Genomic DNA, 11,864 nt, shown 5'->3' on the forward strand with positions numbered 1-11,864 from the left:
CAACCGGAGGACACTATAGTGGAACTAAGACCGCACAAAAAATACTTGAATTAGGTTTTTATTGGCCTTCGTTATTCAAAGACGCTATCAGGTATGTTACTTAATGTGACAAATGCCAACGGACAGGAAACATATCTAAACTTGATGAAATACCTCAAAACTATATGCTTTCATGTGAAATATTTGACGTTTGGGGTATCGATTTCATGGGCCCATTCCTCAGTTCATTTGGGAATAAATACATCTTAGTAGTAGTTGACTACATATCCAAATGGGTAGAAGCCCAAGCTCTACCTACTAATGATGCTAGAGTGGTAGTACGTTTCCTAAAAAAACTCTTCTTGAGATTCAGAACACCTAGAGCCATTATCAGTGACAGGGGCACTCATTTTTGTAATACCCAATTTGAAAAAACCCTTAAGAAATGCGGAGTTCATCATAGAACAGCCACCCATACCATCCTCAAACTAATGGACAAGTTGAAGTAGCAAACCGAGAAATCAAACGGATCTTTGAAAAAATAGTAGAATCAAACAGAAAAGACTAGGCAACGAAAGTAGACGATGCCTGCTTTCAAAACTCCCATAGGGACATCACCTTACAAACTTGTTTATGAAAAAAGTTGTCATCTACCATTCGAACTAGAGCATAAAGCTTTTTGGGCTATTAAATTTCTAAACCTTGATCCCAAACTTGCAGGAAAAAATAGGTTGATGCAGCTGAACGAGCTTGATGAATAGCGAGCCAATGCATACGAAAATTCACGCCTATACAAGGAAGCAACAAAGCGGCGCCATGACATTCGTTTAAAGCAACGAAAACAATTTGAAGTTGGAGATCTCGTCTTACTATACAATTCAAGACTCAAATTGTTTCTCGGGAAACTAAAATCACGATGGTCAGGACCCTTCGTAATTCAATCTGTTCTTCCATATGGCACAATAGAGGTAAGTCACCCATCATACAGTACTTTCAAAGTAAATGGACACCGTCTCAAACTTTATAATGGTAAGAATTTTAAAGTCGATGGAGAGGAGTTACGACTCCACAAACGGCCCTGAATAAACCAACAAGGTAACAGTCGAGCTTAGACTATAAACAAGTGCTTCTTGGGAGGTAACCCGAATACTAACGGTTTTAAATTATTTAAATTTCAAGTTTTAAACATTTAGGTCACTAACAGAGTACTTGAAGCACAGGTTCCCAACTCCACACGGCCTAGCACATGGCCGTGCTTAAGGCTATGTGACAAACACGGATGGAAACACGACCATGCGATATGGCTGTGCAAAAACAAGGTAGAAGATTTCCCCAAACACGGGCTTCGATAAAACGCCACGGCCGTGCAACATAGCCGTGGTCGAATCTGCCAAATAAACACGAGCGTGCGACACACTCGTGTCTAACACCCGTGGACAACACTATCGCAATACCACGGATGTGTGTGGAGCTACACGACCGTGGGAGAAGCGAACCACATCACACACGGTCGTGTAACATGATCACATAGCCACAAGGCCTATACAGACGGGCGTGCCAGAAGGCCGTGTGACGACATCTTAATTCGCGACAAACACGGCTGAGCCGCGGAGCACACGGGCGTATGCCCCAGCCGTGCCATTTGAAGAATCAGAATAATCCTTTTATTTTCCTCCCATTAAGTTTTTAAGATTCATTTCTTTCCCTTTTAAACACGGCTTATCTTTGTGAATACTATCAGCTTATTCCCTTCACTCTCTTTTTATCATTCAGAATCGTGCTTGACATCCAGATTTATTTCCAATACTCGATCTCACCAATCCAAGAATAATGTTCATTCTTAATACAGGAAGTTCCACTTCTCCCCCTCTTTTATTCTTATACTTTAATATATATCTTTGTACATTGAGGGCAATGTGCATCTCAAGTGTGGGGGCGGCATTCATGTCATTATTAGAAAAATCCTTGAATAGTTACCTTGTTCTCTTGAAAAGCTCTCATATCATATTTAGGATAAATTTTAATTGATTTATGACTTTGATTGATATATCCTGAATTAAAACATAGGCCTTTATGCATTGATTGTTTAAACTTTAAGACATTAGAGAATCAAGCATGATGAGTTGATTTTTAAGAATTTAAAATTATAGGTTATTTCCCCAAGTCTAGGTATTACTTTGAATTGGAATTCACGAGTCTAAACATCAAAAAGCCATAATTTTTGTGATATTTTTGAGCCTTTTGAGCATCTATTAATCCTTTCATGCTCACTTTTATTATTGCTTTGAGTGTGTCAGTATTGAACTGTTATTTTAGAACATGCTTGATTACGCATGTCGAGACCACACCATTTGATTTGATATATCAAAATGATTAAAGAACTTAGGATTAACCCACTCATGCCATGAAAAGCCTACTTCCACGATTAACCCCTAGTAAACCCCCTTGAGCCTAACAAGTCATTCCTTGTATTAACCTCAATATTAACCCTTAACCCATTATTGTTGAAATCCCCTAAATTAATCCCTATTTTTGTCGAGATTTGAGTTGAATGGATTGTTGAGCTATGTTTTGTTCTTAATAGTTAGTCTATATTATTTTAACTTGTTCTTAAAAAAACATGTATACACATTAGTAGTTATCTTCTGTTTGTAAGCTTCAAAAGTTAAATTCCATAGTCTGAGAAGAAGCTCTGTTGTACGCAAGTAATGATTAACTCTTTTTCTAGTTAAGTAATTTTTCAATTCAATCTCGATTCTAACCCTTTCTTTCAGCTTGTGACCACACCCCCTAACCAAGCCTCACTACAACCTTCTAAAGACCTTTTGATTGATGTATCATCTTAAATTATAATGGTGGAGATTTGATTTTCACGCAAGCCTATAGTAATGACTTTTCATTATTGACTGTTGAGTGCTTCATTTATTATCCTTAAACATCTCGAGTGATTTGAGTGAATCTTTAGTGAGGATGTGAAACTCTGTGATATTCTAAATCAAAGGTAATTACTTAAATGAGGAGAGACACCTATGTTTGCATGATTAAAATGCTCAACTTGGAATGTTTGAAACTTTTATGTTCTTTTAGTTGAATTCTCAATGTATGATTACTTATGGATTAATGTGAGATATTATTGATAGGAATTATAAGTTAAAAAGAATTTATTTTGATTATGAGTTGAGAATTTTTCTTGAGGACAAGCAAATGCTTAAGTGTGGGGGTATTTGATAAACCATAAATTATACATATTTTTACCCTATGTTTAATGCATTTTATGGATGATTTCTCATTAGAATTGGTGAATTCGATACTCTTAATGCTTTAATTTCATGTTTTATACTTAGAAGAGCATAGGAGAGCGAAATGAACAAGAAACTGGAAAAAAACGGAGAAAATGGGCCAAAGTACGAAATCAACACAGCCTGGACCTCCTCACACGGGCAGACCACACTGTCGTGTCAATTTGGTAGGCTCGAACACAGCCTGAAGTAATCGAACACGAGCGTGTGCCACGGGCGTGTCCCTGTTGAGCCCAAGTTGAGTCCAATTCGAAAAAGGCTAATTTTGAGGGCTTTTAGGCATTCCAAAGCCTATAAATACACTATAGAGAAGGAATAAAAAGGAGACGGAGAATAGGGAGTAAGGAATTACTCCAAGGAAGCCGATTGATCCATCTCAGAAGCCGAATTCATCATCAAGACTGAAGATCGCTCCTCAATTTCTCTTCAGGAGTTTTGGGTTTTCTTTATGTTTTGTATCCTTTATTCTTCTGAGATTTTTTCTTATTTAGTTATGAAGTAAAACCCCTAAATACTTAAGGGGAATGAAACCTAAGATGAATCTTGTTATTATGTTCTGAATCGTATGATAAATATTTAACTTGTTCTTAATTATGTGTTCTTAATTCTTGTTTTGATATCCCAGGATACTGATTCAAGATATGCTCTTATTCAGAGGAGGAATAGACCCTGTCTAAGAGTACATTTGTCATAATTAAGCGGAGTTGATTGCGCGCCAAAACATAGGGTGACAAGATTTTGCTGGATTAGGGTGAAACCTAATAAGGGGATCTATAGATCGAGTTAATGCAACCCTAGGGTGTTAATTAGAGAAAAGTCTCAGTTATTCAATCTAGGGATTAGACGTTATTAGTCTTGAATAGGGATAATAACATAACTTAGGGATCTCTACGGAACAAGTTGAACGAATAAATTGTCCGATTCGGAGCCAGAATAGCAAGTAAAGTCTAGGTGGATTATCGATTTTTCCCAAGAGCAATTCCCAAATTCTTTTCTCTGTGCGTTCTTAGTTTAGATAATTAGTTAATTAAAATAAAACCTCTTTATTCTTAGGCTAGATAATAAAAAAACAGTCATTACTAGTACTTTTAGTTCCTTTGGGTTCGGCAATTCAGTCTTGCTAAAACTATACTACTGTTCGATAGGTACACTTGCCTACATCGCAATAATATTTAGTTTAAGAACAAGTAATTATAAATATTTAAAACCTATCACGAAATAACGCGATCAGTCGGTAAGGGCTAATTAAACCCTAAATTGTATGAACTATCTATTTTATAACGCGATCAGTCGATAAGGGCTAATTAAACCCTAAATTGTATGAACTGTCTATTTTATATTCTGATCTGATTAGAATTCTGATGCATGTCTACTTGCACTATTGCTTGCTATCTGTATATGGTCATAAGTATGTGAGCATGTTAGATTATTTTTCTGTACTTGTATATTTCTGTATCTGATATTGGGGTTGGGATGACATATATTGGAAGAAGTGTTCTAAAAGGCACTTTACGCCTATTATATGGCAGCATGATTGCATTATATCTGTTATATGTTACATCAGTACTATATGGTGTATAAGGATGGGTAGGTGTTTTAAACCCCACATGGTATATAGGGATGGTCGGAGATGATGTGTAGAGGATGGGGGTAGGATTCTGATTCTGATTTGTGTATCTGTATCTGTAATAGGCTTAGGCCCAAATCTATATCTGACCGATTCTATTTTACTGTATGTGTGTGTATGCTTAATTATGTAGGGTTACATACTGAGTTTACGTAAACTCACTCTTTTCTGTCTGATCTGTACAGGTAATCCACATAGTTAAGCGGATCGGTGCAGCGGGGGACTCGACGGTGACCACCTGTCATGTACCATTTTCGTTTTGGTTTTACTTTAAATTTTTTATTCCTTTCTGGGTATTTTGTAAAATATAGACTTTTTAGACTATTTTTTTAATTTAGGTTTGACTGCGTATTATGCTTTTAATGTTTCCAAACTTGACAAAAGCTCATATTTTTCCAAAAGCAAAGACTTTCTAAAAACATCGAACGATTTTTCCTGAACCTAACGATTTTATAAGCTTCCGTTAAAAAGGGGTACGTCTTAAGACGTTTCGACTAATTAAATAAACGTTTTGGAATAAATATAAAAAAATAAGAGTTAAATAATAAAAATTGGTTTCTACCGAGATAACCTCATTTTCAAAATCCATTCCATGTGACATCACTAGATTTGGCCATAACGTCTAGGCCAGGTTTGGGGTGTTACACGTAGTCTTGTGAGACTCTGAAATTCATAATTACACCTTTCGTGGGGTCCGTTTGGCTTAAATATGATTCTAAAATATGAAATCTAATATTTTACGAATGTACGTGATAGGGATAAGGTACATGTTGCAATTGCAAGTATGTTTAAAATGTGAAATACATATATGATCTGTAATCTGATAATTCTGTTTGTATGTTCTGATGTGTAAAACATGTATGGCACATGTGCATATGATGTCTATTAGTATTTGCATGAACATTGAGGTAGGTTATGATATATGATGGAGGAAGTGTGATTCTGGTAGTATTACTGCGTTTTCTAGTGATACATTTGTAATATCAGTTATGGCAGCTTAACTGCAATTACAGTGGCTTGACCATATATATTTAATTCTGGTAGTTTACCGCAATATTTCTGTTTAGCAACTCAGCTGCACTTATATGAGTGGCACACCACCATGACCCGGTGTGATTGGATGGATGGACTCTTGTAGTCCTAACTAGTGTGATTGGTTAGACGAAGTTGGTGTGTAGAGGATCGGGGTAGGATCTGTGTCTGCATTTATTCTGGTCAGACATGACTTTTTGATATGATATATGTGTTTCTGAAACATGACATTATGAAATTTCGTTCTGATATATTTTTCTAAAATTATGTTATATGATAAGCTCCGATATGTTACATGATATGCTCTGATATGTAATATGGTAGGAAATTTTGATTGGTTGTTGTAAATGAAAAACTCATAAGAAAATTTTGTTTGTGAACTAGGTCACACACTAGGCTTCTAGCTTACTCGTTTGCTTAATATATTTCAGGTAATCTTCTGGCTTAGGATTCGATGGCATGTAGGAGCTCAGATTGTATATGGAAAACTCATAAGAAAATTTTGTTTGTGAGAGTTCTGCTATGTTTTATGCTTTTGAAACGCACAGCTAAGTTTGATTAAATCAAAAGTTTTTAAACAAACTAATGTAATTCCTCCAGATATGGCTATAACGTCTAGGCCTGGTCTGGAGTGTTGCATTTATGGTACTTTAGCTCTTTACTTTAGTTATTCTGACTCTAGTACTTTAGTAAAACTGTTAGATTTGGAGACTATAAAATAAGACCTCTCTACCATATGATATGTAATTCGAAAAAACTTTAGACTTAAATTTTAAACATAAACCTAAGTTAAACTTTTGGAATTCTGAACTATAGAAAAGTAAGATGAGTTTCCCTAGTAGGCAGACATTGTAAAATGGCTCACGTCAAATCCTCTTCTTTGGGCAGTGTGCCAAATCTAGAAATAAACAAGACTATGGAGACGGCCGTTTCTGTCTAGGGATGATGTTGTGTCCCAAGTGCTGCCAAGAGTTTTGCAAAGGGTTGTTAATCCCCAATTAGGATATGTGGACCAAGGGTCAGTGACTAAGCAAATTCAGTTGGATGAGATCACGGAAGCGAAAGAGTTTAATCGTTTAGAGAGTAAGAAAAGGAAAGAAATAAGTGTGGAATAAGAGGAGTTCTAATTCTGTTGACTTAAATCTACGATTTAGGAAATGTGGCAAAATAGTTAGGCCTCAGTGGGTTTAGGCAGTTGTGAGTGTATGTTTGGTTTCAATTTGTGTTTTCTATGGTAGGCGCCATCTGGGCTAGTGTTGGAGGAAAATAGGAGCGTGTATGGATCCGTTGAGCATCGTGTTAAGTACTATTCATGACATTTCTTAAGTCGAATGTAAGCTTTGGCTTAGAAAGAGAATTGAATACTAGTTTATGCAACTAGGCGTTGAGAGGATTGAGATGCATCTGGCAACAATACATGTACATTTGCAATCTATGTCGATTGTACCCTACATTGATTAAGTGTTTGATGTTATTGGAGTTCTAAGACTTTGAGATTGTGAAATCGTTAATGATATTCTTGTAAGAAGATTCTTGAGACAATCCGAGATAGTGATTGGGAAGTTCGTTAAAAAAAATTCTAGTTTGGGATTAAAATATTGTCCGAATTTTCATTGAAATTAGAGTTGCGCAAAAATAGTATGGTGATTGGTATGAATGAAAAATTTTCAGATTATGTGGTTAAATGAATGGTGTGTCAGTGGGAATTTCGAGGAAGAAATTCTTTTAAGGAGGAGAGAGTGATCACATCCCAAAAATCGGGTTAGAAGAAATTGGGTAAGTGAAACCAAGAGTGGTTACATCTTGATTTTTTAGTAAGGATTTTGGAAATTTTGATAAGTAATTTGATTTGGTTTTAAGAGTTGTGCTTGTGTATGTGAGGGGTTCTGGGTTTGAATCTTATCCTTTGAAATTTTGCTTTTTTTTTTGCTCCAATCCTTATCTTTGAACGTCTAATTTATAAATTATTCTCGCTTAACTAATGATAGAATGAGCTTGTTGGTTCATTGGTAAGGAGTCAGCTTATCCTTGGTTTCATGTTCGAATTATTGCGTGAGCAAAATAGAATTATTTTTGTTATTTCTGTGCTTGTACTGCTCGTGTGTTGGGAATTGAGGGTAATTCAATTTGGGATAAGCTGTTAAGTGGTTAGGATTTAATTTATTTCTTTTAAAAAGAATTGTCTGATTTCAATAAAAAGATTTTTATTCTCTCCATTTCTGTCTCTCAATACTGCAAGTTCTTTTTCCACTTTCCCCAATTATATTTATTTATTTATTATTTTATTGTTCTTTTGTTCTTTATTATTATTATTATTATTATTATTATTATTATTTTGTCGTTCTCCTACTTTGTTTCTTTCCTTCTTTGTTGTTTCGTGCTTAATCAAGTAAACAACTTTTATCATTTTCGTTTGCAAATTCAACCCTTGTTGGAAGGTATTCATTCTATTGTTTAATTGTTTTGTGAAACATCAACTCCTCCAACATTGTAATTGCGGTTTAGGACTATGTGATTGTTTGGGTTCTTAAAATCTCATGGTTGACTTCGCATCAGAATATATTCAGGTGTGTGATTCTAACCAGAAATGACGTTAGAAACTCAAGAAAACTTGAAAACACAAACTATTTTTGAGATTTTTCTGCATCACACAGTCTTGTGCCAGATTGTGTGGGCCACACGGGCGTGTGGACCCATTTTCTGAAAAATTTCACTTAGTCTCGTTAGACTCTGAAATTTGTAATTAGACCTTTCGTGGGGTTCGTTTGGCTTAAATATGATTCTATAATATGAAATATAATATATTTTGCGAATGTACGTGATAGGGATAAGGTACGTGTTACAATTGCAAGTATGTTTAAAATGTGAAATTCGTATATGATCTGTAATTTGATAATCTGTTAGTATGTTCTGATGTGAAAAACATGTATGGCATATGTGCATATGATGTCTATCAGTATTTGCATGAGGATTGGGGTGGGATATGATATGTGATGGAGGAAGTGTGATTCTGGCAGTATTACTGCATCTTCTGGCACTGTATCTGCAATATCAGTTATGGCAGCTTGATTGCAATTATAGTGACTTGACCACATATATTTGATTCTGGCAGATTACTGTAATATTTCTGTTTGGCAGCTCAATTGCACTTATATGAATGGCATACCACCACGACCTGGTGTGATTGGATGGATGGACTCTTATAGTCCTAACTAGTGTGATTGGTTGGACGGAGATGGTGTGTAGCGAATGGGGCTAGGATTTGTGTATGCATTTGTTCTGGTCTGACATGACTTTCTGTATGATAAATGTGTTTATGAAATATGACATTATAAAATTTCGTTCTGATATATTTTTCTAAAATTATGTTATATGATAAGCTCCGATACATTACATCATATGCTCTGATATGTAATATGATATGAAATTTCGATCTGATTATTGTATATGCAAAACTCATAAGGAAATATTGTTTGTAAGACGGGTCACACACTGGGATTCTAGCTCACTCGTTTGCTTAATACGTTTTAGGTAATCTTCTGACTTAGGACCAGATGGCGTGCGGGAGCTCGGATTGTTTTCTCAGTTAATTAAAAAAATAGTAATTTTCGTAATTATCTATTTTGGACTTTTGGGACTGTAATATGTTTTTGGGCTGTGTTTTTATTTTCGTTTTGTTCGTAGGTTTTTGATATATATGATCGTAAATCTACAAAATCACATGGGTTAACAAATTGGAGTCCGGTTTTTAAAACAAAAACTCTGAACAAAGAAAAGTTCCGCTGCAAACTAAGTAAGCCCTTAAGTGTTTTTATGTAAATAAATAAATAGTTTTCAGTAAATGTTAGCATTAATCGAAAAAGATTTGCCCAAAATTGGTACTTTCGAAGTAAACAAATTTGAATTAAATTTTTGAGTTTGGAATAAGTGTTTTCATATTTAAGTTTTTTTGAACGTTTGTGAGAGTTCTGCTAAGTGTTATGCTTTTGAAACGCACAACTAAGTTTGATTATATCAAAAAAATTTAAATAAACTAATGTAATTCCTCCAAATTTGATCATAACGTCTAGGCTGAGTTTAGAATATTATAAGTAAAATATAGTTATTATTGTCAATAATTTAGATTATTACAACATTAATATGAGATTAGTTGTAGATGATCTTTCATTTGGCACATACTATAACACTATAGATATAAATTTTATAATAAAGCTGCATTTACTGTAAAAAGAAAATATAACAACAATTTACTATAACCTAATAGTTTCATTTATTATATAAAAAATCATTTAATTCAATTTATCTTATAATATTTCTTTAAGAAATAAATCATTACACCGAAATGATCTCATTTAATATTAAAAATAGATTGAGATGTATCAAACATACGTAAATTGTTTATAGAAGAAATACTGTGGAATAAAATATATTATTTACAACTAATATTATATTTGTTTCTCTCTTATATTATCTAAATATGTTTTTAAAATTCCATGTAGAATGTATCTATAAATAATGTATTATTTAATTATTTGATAATTAATTTTACATTTTAAGTATTTATCAATAAAATATATATCATATTAATTTTACTTTCAAATTATAATTACTTTTAAAATATCAAAAACAGAGCAAATAGTGACCCTTAATAATCTTATTCGTGATGAATATATATTCTATTGAAATAAAAAGAAAGATAAAATCTATTTATTTTAATAATAAATAAACCATACTGGAAACTCAAAATTTAAGAAAAAGAAAAAAGAATTTCAAAATCTATTCATAATAGGTTGCCTTGATAATTTCATTTACTCAATTATTTTTCAAAATATGTTTTTCTCAACTTTTTTTTTAATCTTTTCAAAGACTATTTGACCTCATCATAACAACAAAAGACAAAAAATAAAGATGTAAAGAATGAAAAAATAAAAATAAAATAGAACCTATAAACCTTCGTAGGCGAGGGCATTGCAACTAAAAATCATATGCTTAAGTATCAATATTTAAACAATAAAAGAAAATTGAAGAAGAATAAATTTACGAAAATCAAGAATAAGAGAAAATGGTGGTCTGGTATAAAAAAAAATAGTGAGAAATTTAAGAAAAATCCTTCCATCCCGTGTTTTTAGAATTTTATTTAAGTCGGGTAATTAGGTTGGATTTCGAGTCAGATCTCGAGTCGGGTTATTTTTATTATTATACAACAGCTATGGTTTACATAAATATTCATAAAGAATTAAACAAAAAAAATTAAACAATGAGGATAAATTTGATACAAAAATATACAAATCAGTTATTGTGAATGAGAATCAATAAGAAATTATTAATAAAGGGAAAAAGGCTAACCCATTATACATACTTTAGAGAGAAAAAAACGAAATAAAAAGAAAATAGCTTATTTAAAAATGTATAAATTCTTTATATATTCCAAAAGGTTGAAATGATAATGTAACTTTCATTAAAACCTATCAAATGTAACTTTTATGGGATTAATAGATGACATGTAAATTTCCCAAAAATAGAACAAATTTTAAATTTAAAAACAAAACAAAAAGTTATGTAGAGAAAATTCACCAATTTTATACGGTTTTTGCACTTAAACAAAAAAAAAATCTTAAAATTCCAATATATAATTCAATATATAACTTAAAACTCAATATATCAAAAAAAATTTCAAAATATTTAAATTCTCTTAAATTTTAATACCTAAATTATTCCCCTATTAATTCCTAATGGCTAAGGGGGAGTTGGGTTTATTCTTAATTTTTAAAACTTATATTGCCCCTGTTAATCCTTTATGGCTAAAGAGGGAGTTGGTTTATATATTACAAGGAATATTACCACACTTTGCTTGGTTTGGTTATATATTCAAACATTTGATAAAAATATAACAATAAAATTTAATAATTTAACTCAACGAAATTCAT

This window comes from Gossypium hirsutum, chromosome A08 (genome assembly GCF_007990345.1).
Source record: "Gossypium hirsutum isolate 1008001.06 chromosome A08, Gossypium_hirsutum_v2.1, whole genome shotgun sequence".
Classification (NCBI taxonomy): domain Eukaryota; kingdom Viridiplantae; phylum Streptophyta; class Magnoliopsida; order Malvales; family Malvaceae; genus Gossypium; species Gossypium hirsutum.